This window comes from Aythya ferina (assembly GCF_964211825.1).
Source record: "Aythya ferina genome assembly, chromosome: 13".
In the NCBI taxonomy this organism is placed as follows: domain Eukaryota; kingdom Metazoa; phylum Chordata; class Aves; order Anseriformes; family Anatidae; genus Aythya; species Aythya ferina.
This window is the reverse complement of record NC_140311.1, coordinates 2,235,007-2,254,042: the sequence shown is the minus strand read 5'-3', so window position 1 is coordinate 2,254,042 and position 19,036 is coordinate 2,235,007. Positions and strand designations below refer to the sequence as shown.

At 38.7% G+C, this 19,036-nt stretch overlaps 1 long non-coding RNA gene across 1 annotated transcript in view; it reads left to right on the top strand.

Moving 5' to 3' along the window:
• Positions 1–19,036, top strand: part of LOC311443968 — a 61,214-nt gene that overhangs the window by 23,250 nt on the left and 18,928 nt on the right. The window contains exons 3-5 of the long non-coding RNA XR_014697594.1: positions 2,642–2,773; positions 6,618–6,693; positions 8,417–8,506. This is a non-coding gene — a long non-coding RNA (uncharacterized lncRNA). The remainder of the gene's footprint in view (positions 1–2,641; positions 2,774–6,617; positions 6,694–8,416; positions 8,507–19,036) is intronic.

Below are 19,036 nucleotides of genomic sequence, written 5' to 3'. Positions count from 1 at the left end.
GAGAGGGAGAAGGAGGTCTGGGAGAGCAACACGGTGTTTCATGTCATGTTTCCCTTCTCCAGGGCTCAACTGTGCCTTACTCCACTTCTACAGAGCAGAAAGTCAGTGAAGTGGAAAGAGGTGCCGTATGTTATCTAATAAAATAGCATTCTAGAGGTAACAGACAATATTTTGAATATACGTGTAGTAAATGTTTTTTCTCCTTTCTCTTATTTGCAGTAGAACTGTTAATTTAATGATCACTGCTTTGACAATAAGGTGGGGGGATTTCCACTGAAGGTACAAAAGTTAGTATGATGTAGATTTAACATATATATGTGCTTGCATATATTTAAAATGTGATTCCTGTATGCCATTAAAGCTGATTCTTTGTATACCTTCATGTATACAAACACAGAAATTGTACACAACATAATTTATGGAAGGAGAGGGCATTTTGGAAAGCTGTTGTGGATAGTGGTTGATTAGTGCTGCCTGTCTTCATGATGTGAAAATGTCGTAATACATCCTCAGGAGAGCCCTGCTATCACCTTGTAACATCACTTTTCCTAGGTTGAGAAGAGGAATATGTCTGCAGCCATTTGGGGGATTCTCATGTGGTTTTCTAGCTATGCTGCATGCATGCACACATGCTGGGGTGTGCTACTGACTGATGTCAGAAAGTCTTTGACTGATGTCAACTGTCCCATAGCTCCATCCTTCCTCTAAAAATTTTGCCTGTTCCTCTCACAAACCTCATGTACATTAGCTCTAATGTGTCCTTTGAGACCTTACCTTCCTGCCTGTTTCCACAGAATCTCAGTTTGTCTGCACAAAGCTATCAAATCCATGGTGACAGTTACTTAAAGCTTGGTTGAGGTGCCACATTACTCTGAAATTTTCTCTGCCTGGGTTCAGATCCTACAGACCCTACAGATCAGGCTTGGATAGTCTGCTGGTGAGTGAATTCGATCTAATGCAGCACTTTCTGTAACCGCCAATTCTGCTGTCTCTTACTAAAATTTTGTGCTTTATAGGAAAGGGAGCAAAATCCCACACTGCATGGTGATAACAATATGCTGGTCACTGGTTTTCTCTCCTTCTCTCTTGTGACAAGAGAAGTTCAGATTTTCATAATATTTCTCTATCCTTGATTAAGAAGGGCTGCTTACTAATCCCACAGATGTAAAATTGTTTGAAGAGTAAAAGGATTGAAGTCAACCCAAGCTACTGAACATCCAAAAAGAGAAAGACCTACCATACGAATCAATTGCTTGCCCTTGGGAACGCAGTTATCAACAACAACAACAAAAAGATGTTTCTCCTTGAGTTTAAACACTAATCCTAGCGAATAGAAACAACAGAGAAATATAAGTTACAGACAGCAATGCAGGACATGGGATGCCCTTTTTATGGAAGAACCAGCATCAGCAGGCCTAATGCACTGCCTGGTTTTCAGGTAAAATGTATTCAAGTTAGGATATAATATATAAATAAGCACAGAATGCTGTAATTTTTGCATTTTCTATTAATTTCTGCAAAATTAATAGAACCTAGGGCGAGTTATTTGATAAAACTGAGCAGACAAAGTGTGTGTAACTATCCGCAGAGTTGCTGACATGATGAATGATGATGGATCTAAACTCATCTGAAGTTCTTTAGGAATAATAGCAGCATAAAGTAATTTCTATAGGGTGCTTAAATGTGCTCAAAACAGAACAGTATACTAAAGGTTGTGCATTATGCTAAGAGTGACAAGTATTTATGATTGGAAGGTCTCTGTGTTGGTTTTATCACTTTTTGTGTAACCTTTCTTGGTTCTTTAATCTTTTGACTTAAAGACCCATCCAGAGATAAAAAAAAAAAAAAAAAAAAAAAAAAAAAAGGCTAGTTCATGTAATTGTATTGCAGAGATAGTAAATACCCTCTTACCTCAAGAAAATCAGGGGCCTGATACTACACAGGTGTTTTTCTTCTGGAGTAATGAATGCCCTCATTCAAGAACAGCTGGTGAGAGATGTGCCTGGTGCTAGTGTAAGAGTGGCCCAGCAAGGCAGCTGGGTGTGTGTGCTGCTGCTCTGTGCCTTCCCATCAATGAGAAAAAAAATCCTAGCATCCAATGCCTGTTGCATCTAGCGAGTTTTATGTTAATACATTTGCAGATGTAGTTGAAGAAATTAAAATAAAAAAAGCATTTTTTAATTCACAGTCACACTTGTGGTTAAAAGTGGCGGCTGAAGAAAAATATGGCTGTAACTATATGGAGTTGTCAGAGCACTGGAAATCTACAAAACTATAAGGGGACTGAGGTGGAATTTTAAAGGAGGTGCCCGTTCTGATAAACTTCTTGCCTTCCAGCTGTCTTTGTGTCTCTGGGATATTGTAGGTCCTGCTCAAAAGCAGGCAAATGGAAAATCGTGGTCAGTCTGTTTTGCCAATGCAGGCTGTTTCTATTTATGGCCTTGTTAGAACATATCTGTGATTTTCATTATTATTATTATTATTTTTAAATGTGTGACAAATACAGTCTATGTTTCTCTTGAGTATGATGAAAGAGGAGAAACTTTCATATGATACATAGATCAGTTTGCAAGACCTTAATGTTCTTGGCTTTCCCTAACCCTTTCTAGCCTACTGCAGCAATCTGTTCTTTGAATTCTAGGTCATGCCAGTCCTCCTAGGTCTACAAGAGCCTTTGAGACAGAGCTAATTTTTTCAGTACTGACTATAGAAGCTTGTGATTGTAGAGCTGAATGTCCCTTTTTCAACTCTGCTACCAGTGACCCACTGCATAGTAAGTGTCTTGCATTATAAAGTGGTTATTCACAACAGGGTTTGACCAATGCTATCTGGAGGGTGGGAGATGCTTTCCTGGCAATGGGATGTGAACATCATGGGGCAGATCTTCAGCCAGTATACATCCTGCTTGGTCCTGCAGCTCAATGGACTTCTGTTAATTCATGTGGAAAATGTACGGCCCCAGCAAGATCACAAAGTTCAGTGTTCTTGACTGAGAGCAATGCTTTACAGTCAAAGTCGAAAACTCTTTCTACAATTCCCCTGAATTTTGACTGTTCCGTATATCCTTTACATTGTTATATACCAAAAGCTATGACATTGTCCACGAAAGCTTTGAGGGAAATTTTGTGTGATCTTTCTTTCTCTTTTATTAGCTTATTGCATTTCCATATGAGTAGGAATACTGAGCCCTGAAAGCACACCTGGACCCTCTGCTCATGCCCTGTATTCATTTTGTACAGAGATTAAAGTCCACTGATTCTGGCATGCCCATTATTACCGTAGCAACCACTCAGGACTTTATTTGCTTATTCTTGAAGAGCCTCAATCTTTTATTTTTAATGTAGTCACACTGAAATCTTGAGGAAACTCTCCTGGTTGATGGATTGCACTCTAACAGGCACGTTTGTAGGACAGACTGAAGTGCCTGTGCTGTGGGCAAATTTCTCTTGCATTTTAGTGGCGAAGAACTGAAAGTTGGAATTTCCTTGTGCTTGAACAAATCCCATGAGACGGGATTTGCAGTACTCCTTTAGGTCAGTGCAGTGCAGCCAAGCACCCTCCAGGCAGTGCAGCCTTCCTCTGCTCCCTGTGAATGCAAGCAAGGTATTTGGAAAGATGAATTGTATGCTGTCGTGTGCCTCTGAAGGCAACGATAAATTGGGTAAACATGTATGAAGCTTTTATATCGCACCAAAGTGCCTGTTTTCAGCCAGCGATTCAGCCCTTTGTCTTTCCATCAAATACATCAGCTGAGGGTCTCCCCTCTTCTGTAATCTTCACTCATGATTCCACCAGCACTGGCAGTGATGCTGCTGATAGCATCGGTGATGGCAGACCTGGAGCAGGCTCCCATGAGGTCCCTGACTTCTGTCTCAACATGACTTTCCCTTTGATCCAGTCATCGGTACCCAAGCACAGACGTGTCTCAAAGCTTTGCCATTTTTGATTGGTTCCATTATTAGTATATGCAGCTGTACACCTTCCTTATTTAAAATTTATTTTACTTGTTGCATGGATGCCTATAAATACATCTCATAGACCTTCCCCTCTTTCCAGGCACACTTATTTTTATTGCTGTGGAACATCGTTAGGGGATTTTGTCAACTTGAACTAGAATCAATGAAAAAGAAAAGAAGCAGCTTCAGGTAACAAGGTAGCCCTTGAGTGCCCTAGTCAAGTTTTGTGTTTATGCACGGATTTTCTCATTAGATTTTTTTTTTTTTTTACATGATTTTCCTCACCTTGTTACATTATGCACATCCATGTGAAAAACAAAATGGAGTGGTCAGGAAGAAATGTGAAAGCCGGTGGCACACCAAATGCTGCCACATGCAGAAAGCAAGCAAGGGTACAGAGGTTCAGTGTTTCCCTGCTCCTCCATTCCCATTTCTTTTGTTCATAATAATTTATTACTTAAAGTAATACCAGATACAGAAAAGAGCAGAAAAACTTGGCTTTAGGAAGTTGGCTTCTCAGTGTGAGTGAACTTTGCCATTATAAAGCTCTGTCACCGTTCACGCAAAGACTAACTTACAAATGGTATCTACGCAGAGTTAAATGTCAAATATGTGTTGTGAGCATGTCACAGTCGTGAGCAGCGTGCATTATAAATAGTTATAAGTCTATTGATTTGTGGGTGGATGATTAGAAGAAACTTGTTTCTCTATTGGACTCTGGAAAACACATCTGAAAAAAGGCTTCTGTTTTCCTAGTGATCAACAACATACGTCTGAGCTGGAAAATCTGGCGGGGTTTTTCCTAGAAAAATGGTGGTGATATTATTGAAAATTAGTTATGTACATATACAGAGTTCTTGCTTCCACTGGAGAGTGTCGCGTTTTGTTGCATTTCTTGTCGTCTTGTGGAAAACCAAGTGGAGGCCAATTCCCTTCAACCAAGCAGTGGGGCAGCATTTGTACATGGAGTTGGGCTGCCCTAATCTCACCCACAGGTCCCTGCTCTGGGTTGGATCAAGAACCTAAAAATTGGGATCTATTTTCAGCAGCATGCCCATCAAATATAAAGCTCTATACTTATCTGAGAGCCATTTATGTCTTTAGTGACATAAATGAGCTAACAACTGCCACATAGAGCCAGCAACTACAGCTGTAGGCACATAACTACTCCTTTCCTAAACATTACTCTGGAGCATGCATTATGCATAGTGATGTTCTCTAGGTCTTCCTCCTTTACACAAGCAAGAAGCCTCAGCTCCAAGTCAATGTGAACCTTGCTGTCTCTCCTGGCTTACCTTGTATTACATATTTTCTCTTGTTGGTGCTATTTTGACCTTCTCCAGCAGAAGGTGTGATAGCCCTTTTTCAATGGAGTGCTGTGGGTTTAAGGTCTCCTTATTCAACAGATGAGCATCCTGCTCAAGATGCTGCCTTTTCTGTTGGCCTAAATTAAGGATTACGTTGCTCTGTTGCAGTCACTTCTCTCTGTCAGTGAATACTGCTCCTTGAAAGCAGCAGGCTATACTGTATATTCAAGCTTCGTAGATTCCATTAACATTTTGTTAATGAAATAGTGCTTTGTCAAAGAGTCTTGAAAACTTAAAAGGGTATTTAAGCTTCTTCCATGAGTCAATACCATATAATGTCAACATTGCCACGAAGGGATAATTCAGAGATGTCACACAAAGCATGTGTTATGCCATTTGCAGCGTAGGAAAACAGCTCAGCATTTATGTTGTTTAATCCATCTTCAAAAATCTTTTGTTCTGAAAAAGTTGAAGATCAATCTTGTCGGTATTTACTGACACAAAGCTGATGTAAGTCGCTGTGCTCCTATTGACTTCATCTGAGTTGCAGTGATTTACCCCAGACTCAAATTAAGACCAAATTAGGCACACAAAGAACTTAATATCAAACTTCCGAGGAATATAGAGTTAAAAATGGAAATATGGCTAAAAGTAGAGTGAAGCAAATAGTTTGAAATGATCTGGGAAGGCACAGAAACAATTTGTTGATACTTGGAGAAAAGCAACATTATATAAGACTTGGCACTTTCGAAATAATGTACTTTTCTGGTTAGAAGTAAATATGAAATGGGGAAATAGAAAGAGTTCAGGCCTGAGCTCTGACAATGAGGTAGGGCATGTGGACATTGGAGCTAATTTCCAAAATGTGTTTGCTGCAGTATCCTGGGTTTGCATCACTGTCTCACTGAGTCTGACTGAGGTGCTCATGAAATCCCTCCTTCCCTTTCTCCTTCTTTCCCTCCTTCATTATTGGAGTAATTCTGTAATCGTACCCACTGTGCAAGGAAGGAGTTTCATCCCACTGAGCATTGCAGTAATGCTGTTTGTTTTACCCTTGTACTTTTTATTCCTTTTCCAGTAAAGCTCTATATAATGTAGTTGAATGTAATGAAAGGTAGCCTCAGCTTTCTTTGAAGAAAACAGACTGCCTTACTTCATATTTAGCTGAATATGAAGCACTTTCCCATGATTATTCCTTAGCTGTGTTAAATCTTTTTCTGTTTCAGACTTCCCAGATATATGGGGTCACTTCTGCAACACGCAGGATGATGTAAAGTTCTTTAAAAATAATTCATGTATCTCGGTGGCAAAGGTTTGTGTTTCATTCTCATTCAGGATTTTTCTTTCAACCCAGGCATTGTACAGACAGGCAGCAATGCAGACTTGCTGGAGGAGCTCAGCAGGAGGAGAGCCTGCTCTGCACCAGCAACGTGAGTGAGAGGGGGCAATATCCTTGTGCTGTATTACTGCTGGCAGGTCAGGTATGCCGAGGTAGCTTGCAGGATCTTTCTGAGTAAGGGATACTTTCTGGCTTGATTGCACACAGCAGGAAGAAAAATAGTATGAGGCTCCTCATGTGTACTTTTACGCTGTTTCACAGCCTGGGAAACATATGGAGCATAAAACAATTGCTCTTTCTGTGAAGAGCTATGGAGGCCTTGCAGCCTCATTGCTCCAGGTGAGGTCACTGCAAGAACAACAAAAATGAGAATAAAATATGGGAAAAAAAAACTCACAATGAAAATAGAGGCTTTAAAACATTCTGAAAGCACGTTGTGCATATAGTGTGTGTGCTGGCAGCCTTAAAGTATGAAGGGGTCTCAGTATGCTTAGTTTGTCTCAAGGTCTGCCTCACGACAGCCATACATGATGACAGTGCATGCAATATGTACATAATCTTACATTTACATCAAGTTCTTGGAATTATCTCCCAGATCCCAGTATACTTTATCGGATACATTAAAAAGTAATGCACTTGCAGTGCTAAGTAGGAACGAAAATTTAAAAAACCTCAAGTGTTACCCAAGAAATGGAATCAGACATAAAGTTTACGATCCATTTTGGCCTGCTGTTATAGACAGAACTTGGAGTAAGCCACTGAATCTGGAATACTGCAGTCAGCACTGCAGTAAAATGAAGCATGTGGAAATGGAGGCAATGCTTACGATGAGTTAGAAAAAAAATAAATAAAATAACCCACAAAATATATACTTTGAATAAAAATAATAAATTATACGGGGAGTGATGCAACTGTACATGCTGTCCCAAAGGCTTTACAGATTTTAATAAGACAACTGCAATATAAATACGAGGAGTCTAAGAAAGGCGGGTGGAGGCTGCAGTGGAGGATGCTGTATATTTTAATCTAGTATTTAAAAAAAAAAAAAAAAAAAAAAAGAAAAGTTCTTGAAGACCTTAGATACTGAAGAACTGTTACAGATGGTGGAAACAGAGATGGAGTATGAATCTGCAGTAGTAAACATTTGAAGGGATGGGGAGGTGGCTAGTGCCAGATGGATGATGGCAGTGGGAGTTGGGATAGAGCCCTCTAACTTGGGACAGTGTGGGATTAAATCCCATAGATGCAACTGCCATCTCTCAGTACCAAATATGAGTCTTGCAGATGCAGAGCTACTTACATCTTACCAAAAATCTGGCGTTACAAAGATTTAATCTAAATTGTTTTAAAAAAGAAGTCAAGTGTTTGGTGCAAAGCCTCCATAGATATTCTACAGGACTACTGTAGTTCTGCTTCACTTAAAAATCCACTTCTGATTTCCTTAGCATCATCAGTGACATTAAACATCTGTTGATCTGTTTGAGCACGAACCCTGCATCTCTCCTTGTCTCAGTTCTCCATGTGTAAAATGAGAACTGTACTCCTATACTTTTCTACGTTTCCTGTGTAGATGGTGAGCTCTGAGAAAAGCAGCTCTGTATTACTCTGTGGTTAGGCAGCACCCATCCTTGCAGAGCTCTTATTTTATCCAGGGATTTCTAGGTCTGACCACACAAAACAGGTAATTGCTGTCATTTATGAAATGAGTGGAATATTTCCTCTACATGGCATTAGATTGGGTAGCTAAAAGAAACCAGTATTTGTTACCACTCTCATATGTTATACAAGAGCTTATTCTCATTTCCTTGTTTCAGGTGGTCTCAACAGAGGTCTGTGTTGGTCCAGCTCATTGGAAACTTTCATGCTTAAATCAGAAGGATGCTATAGTTGGAGCTAATCTGCGAGTAAGTTTTCTGGAGGCCTTTATGTCTCCTGTGGTTTTCGTTATTTTTTCTTTTTTTTTTTTTTTTTTTTTTTTTTTTTCTGAAGGAGGCATTGCTCCGTGTGTGTCTGTGTGAGGGAAAGAGAGAAAGAGCATTGCCTAGAGGGTTTCAGTTATCACACTGTCTAAATATCCCTTATTTTTAGTAGGAGTCTTCTGAATATGAGATCCCACTACAGGTAGGTGAAGTGACCTCGTTGGTTTTGAATCTGCTCTTCCCTGGCAGATGCGAGGCTGCAGCTTTGAACAAGAACCCCCTCCTGCTCCATGCAAAGCTCTTTGAATTGCCCCTGATATGCTTCTAAGGCTCCCTGGTTGTGCACGAGGCACTTTGAAGATGAATGCCCCAGCATAAGGAAAACATGAAACAAAACGTACTCCCTTATGTCAGAGTGTGCTGCAGATTTCTCAGAGATCTTCAGTACAATGGCTGCTCTTTGGTGGGTGAGAGGGAACAGGCTGGTTCACCAGCTCGTCAAAGCAACAGAGCAAAATTGCACAGGGCTATCCATTGGGTGGTAGATCAGGCACAAGAAATGCATTTGAAGGTCTCCACAATATTCAAGTCTGGCAAATCTTAATTCAAGTCGACTTCATTGGATCTTACTTAATGAAGACAATTTATTTTTGTTACATTTTCTTCCCCCTGAAATTTGCTACGTTTTTTTTAGTGACCCAACAACAAATCCTGCCTCCATAGGTACAAGATGGGAAGATATTGGGCAAGTATTTGAGAAGTTGGAGATGGATCCTTTCCTTCTCCCTCCCCTTGTGCTTACCTCTGATATATATATACCACCTCGGCAGGGACCTGTGGCTACTAAGTGTGGGAGACTTTGAAGGCAGGATGAGGTGGCTGAAGAGCAGCTGCATGACTCTTCTGCCTGGTGTGTGCCACAGAACCTTCTGTGCTTAAATCAGGCAAAGGGCATTTCAGCTGTATGGCTTCACTCAATATAATATTGAGGGGAAATACTTTTCTGTGTCTCCATGGAAGTGACGGAGCAGAGCTCCTTAGGTTGCTTGTTGCCATCAGAATTGTCTCATACCTCTGCGATGTGACTTAGAGCCCTGGGAGTTGAGGGATCAATGGGTGCCTGGGAGAGTGGCACCCTACCCTAAAGGGTAGGGAATTTTATCTTGTCCATCTGGCCTAAGTGAGTGGTGATGTATGGTCCAAAAGTTTACTGTCAGATGAATGAACGCATTTTCTTAATGGGTTAATGGGCTTAAAATGTAAAAAAAAAAAAAAAAAATGAACTGATGTCCCAGCAGAGATTAGGTGCAGAAACAGAAGGGAAGAGGAAAAAGTAAAGGAAAAGGAAATTCAAAAATAGAGACTGGTAAATAGAATTTGGTGACATTCTTTTCATCTCTTTTTGGATGACTACAGTGCAGACATTCAAACTCCCTGTAAATGGAGAAAAGTAGAACCCTCTGGGCCACAATTCTTCTCTGTATGTGATAGATCCCCTTCCTTCCAATCAATTAATTGCATCCTAAAAACATCTATTTCTCACCATTGACTTTAAAGGGATTTTAGATGACTAGCTCAGATATAGCTGTCTACCGAATAAGTGATTAAAGTTAGGTTAGATGAGCTGGCAAACTAAGTGGATTTTTTTCTCTTTTCGTGCAAACCCTAAATCAAAGGAATCTCATCAGAGAATTATAAAATACATCCTTCAGAGGGGTAGTCATCTACTTCCATATTCTGGCATCTGAAAGGAGGAGGGAGACTCCCATCAATTTAGAGAGAGGTAAAGATTTCATCTTTCTGTCTCTCTCAAAATCATGGCCATTTTGGGAAATTCAGACATTTATGAGATTTGCTTAGCCAAATATGGATTATTCTGTTTGTCTTTATGATACTGTAGCAAAAGCAGAGTAGTCACTTTTTTTTTTTTCCCTTAGACTGCAGATGCAGTCCGTGTACATTATAAACTGAAGTTTGCAGTGGCCCTCTCCCTGTGACTACAAAATACTCATAAACTGCAGGTGCTTATTGACGGGAAACCTCCCAAAGAAGCATTTATCAATTCACCAAGAAAGAAATTATCACAAAAAAAATTCATACGAGTTTTACCTGTATTATGTTTGAATTTTAAAAACAGGTAAGATTGTAAGTGATTTAAGTGTGACCTACAAGCTTCTGACAATTGGTGAATATTTCCTTTGGGTTTCAAAAGTTGACAAATCTGATACATATTGTACTTTTTTTTTGAGTCAATATTAAATTCCAGGATTGGAGAAAGCAAAGCAAGGGATGACTTAGTTTAGTTTTAAGTCAGGATGGGACTCACTGTGACACAGTGCATGTATTTGTTTCCTCTAATTTAAATGTTAATTTCTTGACATAATGGCCAAAATATCAAATTATTATTTAAACCTACAAATAAAGCGAGTGTCCCTTTTCCTATCTGTAAGTAATGCTCTTCTGCCAAATGATAGGCATGACTGTATTTTTTCCTAATCAAATCTGCATATCTTTTTCTCTGATAGTCCACTGCTGAATATTGATGGTTGTAATAATTGGCTCTTTATTGCTATATTGTGATTTCTCTGGGATGTTTCAAATTTCTGCAGTAAATCCTCTTCAGTTTTACTTCTTTTATGGTTTGGTACTCACAAAAGTTGCGAATTCTGGTGGAACTGTAAGGCTGTGAGCGTGAGTCAGTATTTTGATTTGTTGTGTAAGTCATGTATCGGTATCTAGTATCTCTCCATTTCTCTTTTCTAATAGAAATACCTCAGTTGTTACTGGCTATATTTAGCAAGCAAGCTCAATCTTTCTCCTCTGTCTGTTATTTTATATCTGTCCCTAGCTTCAAGGGTTGGTGGCACTCTATGGTGGCTAAATGCAAGAAAATCTAATAATGCCTTTCTAATATACCCATTTATCTGGTATCATATTTTATTTTAACTCTTAATGCAACTGTATAATCATTGCTCCATTGCTGTAATTGGATTTGGAAGTATATTTGTGCAATTAAATTACATCTATAGCATTTCTATAAGCTTATTCAGAGTAATTAGTAATCTTAGAGTTTTTATTGGAATCATACTTTATATCCACTGTGCTCATTTTTCTCTTCAAATTCTCCAACACATTTGCATCAATTTTGCTTTTTGCTCTGGAATTTCTGGCATAAATAATCATTAAGATTTCTTTTTCTTCACTGCGAATGTGAACAGAGTCTAATCCAGCTTGCATTGAGGTCAATGGTAATCTTTTCATTTGCTTTAGTGGGAACTGGATCAAGCTAATAGGTTGCAAACTGCATTCAAGGCAAACCCACGTCTTGTTGAAATCATTGAGTAACAAAGGACTGTATATTGATGGAAGATATAAAATAGCTGATTGCTTACAGATTTTCTTGCCAGAATATTTATAGATTCTCTTATTCACCTTTATTACTGTTTAGCTCATAAGTTATAGTATCCCACCAATTTTCAAAATACTGATTTTAACTCAATGTTTTTGACAAATAAATAAACCCTTTCAGCTAAAGATTTTTGCCAAGAGACTAGAACTTTGCTTTCCAGGCACCAAGTTATCTACCTATTCATTTCATTTAGAAGAGCTTTGAAGTTGGGCATTATTTCAGTTAAAAAATAATATTTTTTTCTTCAGTTTAATTGAAAAACAAGTATTTTATATTTTTTTTAGCATGTCACATTAGAGCTGTATTGGTCCATTAGTATAATTGATCCTCTTGCTGCTGAATAAGAAAACCTGGAAGCACTTCCATCTAAAAAGACTATTCTGCCAAATTACTCTCCCAAATAGTCACAAATTTATGTTGTGCACATTTTCCAACAGTTTTATTTTGCAACTGCGGAGTGCTAATTACATGTTCCAAATCATGTAGATAGATAGATAGGTAGATATAGATATAAGTATGTATTTTTAAACTATTGCAGCTTGCTTGCTAAGGAAGTTTTATTTATTTATTTTTCCTGCACAGCTCCCACTCTGTTGATTAGGGGTTTGTTGCTTTGTGCTGTCTCTCTCTCCTTCAGGCAATTAATGATTGCAGACTACTCTCTAACCTACAGATTTGGGGAAGGTTATTGAGAAGGTGATATGCAACAATTGTAATTGTTTTTGGAGTTTAGAAATGTCCTTAGTCTTTGCGGGCCAGGTGTCCAGGTGTCCTGGAGCTTGGAGTTGAAGTGGTGCTGGCATCCAGGAGTGAAGACATTTTCCTGTGCTATTTATTCAAAAATCATGTCAGACTCTAAGGTTGGAAAGAACATTGTGACAGATGGTAAACTGCTGTTTAATTCTTAATAAATTGTAAAAGTGAATGGTGCCTATCCCATCCCAGGTAGAAGTTGACCTTTGTAGACTTGAGGATTATCCCGTTGGACCTCCAAGGAGACCATGCTCAGCTGGTGGAAAGGTGGCTGGTAACTCTGGGCATGATTTTAGAGCTTCAGGAGCCTTTGCTTGCTGGAGTGTGTTTAGTTTCAAATGACAGGATAACGTATTTGTATGTCCGTCCTTTTGATTGCAAATGGGTTGGTGAGACACTGTAGTGGAGATTTTGTAGCAGTCTTTCAGTATGTAGAAGAGTTGTTTATGAGCCTTAAAAGGAAAAAAAAAAAAAAAAAAGACCTTTAAGTTCAGCCATTTCATTAATAATAATTAGAATGAAGCAGTGTGAACACCCATGCAGCTGAAATACAAATCCTTAATATAGAAATTATTTGCATATTGTATGTGTGCCTCCCCACTAACACTAATGGGAGCTGTGTTCCCAGATCAAGGGGATGCTCCTCAACAGAGGTCGGGTTTTGCCAGTAGATGCATGTGAGCAATTTGTACTGAAATTTTGTCAAAAAATGACTAGTGCTTTGCCACTTTAAAACCATGGAAACATCACAATGTTCTTTTAGAAATGACTCCATAAATTAATTGCAAATTATTTATTAATGAAACAAATATTCAGCTGTCACTGGTACTAAACTACACGATATGCTTAATGATTATTTTTTAAGAAAACACTTTTGTGTTTGTTTGATCTGTGTAGTGCTAACAGTAATAGAAAAAGAGGGTAGAATTTGGTGTTGGAGTGGAAACTTGAAAGTGGCAGAAAGAAGAACGGGAGGAGAAACATCAGCCAATAACTGCAAAATAGGTGAAAACACAAGGAAATTACAGTTCCTTAAAAATTACATTGGAAAACCCTCTTACTCTAGGCAGCCATGGTTAAGTCATGAGTAGAGAGTAAAATATGGTGACACAGGCCAGGAAAGCTGGCAGTGAAAGTTTTCACAGTGATGTTAATTCAGCCACATACCACGTCTGTAAAACGCGCGTGAAAGAACTGCCCTCACGTGGGATGGGTAAATGTTTGCAGACTACAAGGAAACTCTCAAATGAATGCAAAATGTTATCTGTATTTTTAAAAATCATAATAAAAATCAACCTTGGCAATTAGGGAACGCGTGTGGATTTGGTCTAGGACAAACCCACCAGAGCACTGCGCTGTGGTGTGCAGCTGTTCCCAGTGCAGCACTGGGTTAAATCCCACTGGAAATGGCTGAGCAGCAGTGAGCCTAACGGGGTTTTTTTCTCCCCTTTGCTCTCAGTGGCAAGGGGTGGATATAAATAGATAACAAAGCCTTTACTCTCTTTGCCGCGCTACTGATGCTGTTTACAAGACCAGGAATGTGGGCCAGTGTATGAGCAAGGCAGGTACGTCCGCGTTCTAAATAAATCTCAGGTGTCCTTGTGCTGTTGCTGCTAAATTATTTACTGCTCAGCAAGCGTGTGCCTGTGTGAGATATTTAAAAGAGGGTATTTGAGGTGAAACCCCATCAGTTTACCCAGAGCTGACACTGGAATATTCATTATCACATTAAATCTAACCACAACGAAAATGAAGGCTTCCGTTGATTATGTGCTTGCATAAAAGATTTCTTTGGTGGCAAGCCTCTGTGGCAGAGATCTGAATACAAAATCTAGTAAATGGAAACTATTTTCTTTATGGTAAATTTTCCTTCTTGGAAGTTATGAGACTTGGCAGATTTAAACCCATGTTTTAAACCCATGGTGTATTATACGATTTTTAACTGGCCACAAGCAATACGAGCACACATTATGTGTGCTCAGCCCCAGCCAGGAGCATGGTTCAGGATTTCCTATACAGAGAAAAAAAATCCTGATTTGCTAACCAGAGAATGGTATGTAGTTATCTCAGTTTAACATTAGCTTTGGGGGTTGGATGGTGGCCTCCTCTTCTGGAGTGCTGAGGCAAACAGAGTTATCTGCACACACCTGCCTTTTCTTGTCCCCCTTCATCCTGACTTCATGCTGGAGCAGAGTGAGCAGCAGAGCTTGGAGATGTGTTTGAGGAACCCTTTGGTGTTGTAATTGTGGAAGAGTTCAGTAAAAGGCAAGGGACTGGCCCCAAAAGAGATGAAAGCTATTCCCTCTCTCTCTTCATCCATCCTCTTTCCCTTCCTGCCTCCTCTCTCTCAGGGATCCTGTTGAATATAAAGATTGAATTAAACCTTCTTCCCTGGGGAACAGAGAAAATAATAGAAATGATTAAAAAACACTTTGAAACACCACCTATTGAGCAGATTGTCCCGTAGGGAAACAGGAGGGCTGCCTGTTCGAGCCCACCTAGCTCTGTAAAATAAAAAGGAAGGCAGGCTTTGATGGAGGTAAGCGTTTACAGAAATAGGAGAATAAACACCTGTTCTGTTAATGCTGAGTGATGATCACTCAGTAATTTATTGAAATATGCAACTGATTACATCAGCACAAATAATACAACCTCACCAAAAAAAAAAAAAAGAATAAAAAAATAAAAAAAACAAGTTCCTTCATTCCATAATACTTCCAACAGACTTACAGACTTTCTACTCAGGCAAATGGCATGGAAGCAACATCATGATCTGAAGCCAGGCTCAATGAGTCATAAATGGCAATTGATAAAGCTTGATTTGAAGTGTGGTTACAATGAAACCATCATCTTCCAGAATAACATCAGCTTGCTTTCTAAGAAGGCTGAAGATATTTTATGGCACATTCTTCTCTTTATGCCTCCTGTTTTCATCTTTAGTTGTAAATGTACTTAGTGTGCAAGAATAAAATACAAATGTACGGTAAATACAAAAGTTCCAACCACCTTCAGCTTTCACTGATGCTTGTAGAGAGCACAGAACAGAAACAAAACGATCTGCAACTATAACTGAGTCCAAAAAAAAACACAACCCACCACCCAACAATCTATGTTTAATCAACATTTAAAGGAGATATTACATGTGCCACAGCTCCCCTTTTATATTGCATTTAACGTCCCCTTACCTGCCCTTTAGTTTTCATGGTTTTCCTTATCTTATCCTTATTCCTTATTGTCATTGAATCATTATTTCAACAGGATTTGCTTCCTCACTGCCCAAACAGTTATGCACTGTATTCTGTGCTTACAAACCAAAAAGAATATAAATATACTTTTGATGCAAACCCAATCTAATTCATCATGTAGCTGTGAGTTAGTCCATGGATCATTGATCAGAACGGGTCTGTTAGTGGAGAAAGTTAATTTGTTAATGGGAATGTCTCCAGTCTGGTGGTGTGTAAGCTGGCTTTGGTGCAGCGAGCCAAAGGGGCCAGGTACTGCCAGAGTGCAGGTAAGGGAAGGTGCACAGGGGACAAGCAGGGGTCGGGACAGAATGATGCCTGGGACAGACACTAAAAGGGCAAGTTTGGAGGGACTGGTTGGCTGGAGGAAGACTAAAGAGGTTCTGTTTGAGACAGATGTGACTGCAAAAGGGAAGGCATGGAGAAAGACTGGGAAGAAAGTAGAAGTGGATGGAAGAAGTTAAGGCTGTTTCTCAGGCTGACAGCTTGAGGAGGAAAGGGATGATTTGGGTATGTGGTGAAGAAAGAAACACGGAATGTGGGGTAAGAGGCTGGGAGAGGAAGTGTGGAGCCAATGTCTGAAGATGAGAAGCCACCACCAGGTTGGTCATGGGACCAACAGAGATAAAGAGGTTAGAAAAGGCTAGTGGAAGTGGGATTTAGCAAGAAAATGGAAAAAGAATCATTTGAGCTTTATGGAAAACATTACTATTATCACTTATTATCAATTTACTTAAGTATGGTTTGTTTTTTATCTTATAAACAGCTTCTATCAGAAAGAATAGAAGGCAAGTTTTAAATGTAGGCTTTTACTTCTGCTCTGTTTATTAGAGAAGAGGCTTGTTTTACAAATATCTTGTAAGTAAACATAGTGAAAACATTCAGTGTGATAAAGATAGATGATTAAGATGATTAACCATTGAAATGTGGTTCCACACTGAGCATGTAATTGGCAATTAATGCATTACTTTATTTTCCACTTGAAAGTATATGATTTTAGGTCTTGGTCTTACAATGCTTGGCACATAGGCAGAGGCATAAGAAGTCAGCCAGGCTCCCCAAGGGTGGTGGACTCTTCCTGTTTGCGACACATGTTCAGATCGTGGCTTAAATAGTATAGCTGTTCCCTTGATCAGGTACTACCTCATTTACTGTATGTGCAGACTACCTTCCCAGTGGCACCTTGACTGTAGATCAGGGACTGCAGCATCACCCTTGAAAATAACAATAATAACAGAAACACTACTAATAGTTAGTAAAAATGGCACTGTATTTTTTATGGTTAATTTTAAAAGACGGAGTTCATTTTTGGCCCAAAGCAGTAGATGCAAGCATCGAAGCAGGAAAAAAAAAACTTTTAACAGAGTAGAAATTTCAGCTGTGAGATGTAAAAGGAAGTTGAGTTGAACACTGAGGAAATTTCAAAAAGATAAAAACGATTTCAGTTTGGTAGTTCTTCACTGGTTTTGCAGTTTGGCAGCTGTCAACATCTCAAAATATCATCTCACCCAAACTGTTGAAAGAAAGAAACCCTTTGATTTTTCCCTTGAGACTCTGAAGCTGAAAATGGACTCTTTGTAGTCTCAGCCTCATTTCAGACAGTTTTTTTTTTTTTTTTTTTTTAAACATTCTTGCTGGCAGGAACAACTAATTCATAAATAGAGTCTCTGTTAATTAAATAAGTTTTATCGTTTAAACTTGCCTTGTAAAATGAAAAAGAGAAAGTAAATCTTTAGCATATTTTCTTCTTTATTACAAATCTTAAGAGACTAAGCATCACATTTCTTGCATCATTAATAATGCAAATTAGTTTTTGTTTGGGTCTCACATAAGTTTATAGTTAGAAGTAAATATTTAATGTAAAGATCAGAGAAATCTAATCATATATAGCATAAATTTTACTTTCTAGTTATTGAAAGTTAATGTAAGATCGGAGGCACTGTGGTTTCTGTTTATTTAACCTCTCTTGCTCTTGCTTTTCTTTCAGTAGAACTCTTTGTAACTTGTCATTAAACACTGTTATATTCCTCCAGTATCTGTTTTTACTATCTTTACAGTAGCCACAGTGTTCAGCATTTAATACCATTTTAAAGTAAAGGTTAAACATATATAGCATACTTAGGGCTATAAGGATTATAGTTTTGGTCCTGATTATTGGCAGGAAAACCAGGTGATTATTTACCATAATACCTAAAAATGTGTTGACTTTGCAGCAGTTTTTCCCTGGTTTGCTTAATGAAGCAATAGTCAGATAGCCAAATAAGATTAAACAACACTCCAGGCCCCTATTTTTTGTATAGTAATGCCTCATGAGCATGAGAATAAAATGATTTGATTTGTTTACTTGTTAACACAGGGATAGTTAGTGGCTAGTGTATATACCCCATAGGAGGTTTTTCTGCCTTGTGTTTTACACATTATTCCCAGAAATATTCTCCATATGAAATGTCTGTAGGTGTGATACTTTACAGCATTGCAGGACACCCATATTGGCAATACCAAAGTATGTGGTAGCAATGACACGGCACACTTAAATGAGAGCTGATAAGTCTCTTTTTTAAGCTAATAATCAATATAAGCTGTACACTCTCTATACAAATGCAAGATCTTCCCTGCACCCACACGTGCGTCTCCATATAAATTACGGATATTTTGCAAAGACATCTGTGCTTTCTGTTGTGATTTTGTGTGTGTGTGTGTGTGTGTGGTGGATAACAAAAAATAATAAGTATCCTGTTATTTTGTGCATGAAATCTGATAGCGAATAAGACACCAGAGAGAATTCTTTGCTGATAAAAATTTAAATAGATCCATTTATCAATGTGACAGAGATTTGACCTGAAAGTTAAAGTGTTTGAAAGTTAAGTGGGGTTGTATAAAGGAAGTTGAGGCTGTGCTACAGATAGACTCTAGTTTTTGTAAGTTATTAAATCAAAATAAAAGATATTGACAAAACAATAAATTGCCCATATCATCCCATCTAATAGCTTCTGGGAGCACTAAATACATTCTCCACACTAAAGATGTGTGAAGCCTTTTCCGTTCTCATACTTTTGTTCTTCTACTTGAAAACACTCGTGCCATGGTTGGCTTTGTAACAGAGCCACAGAA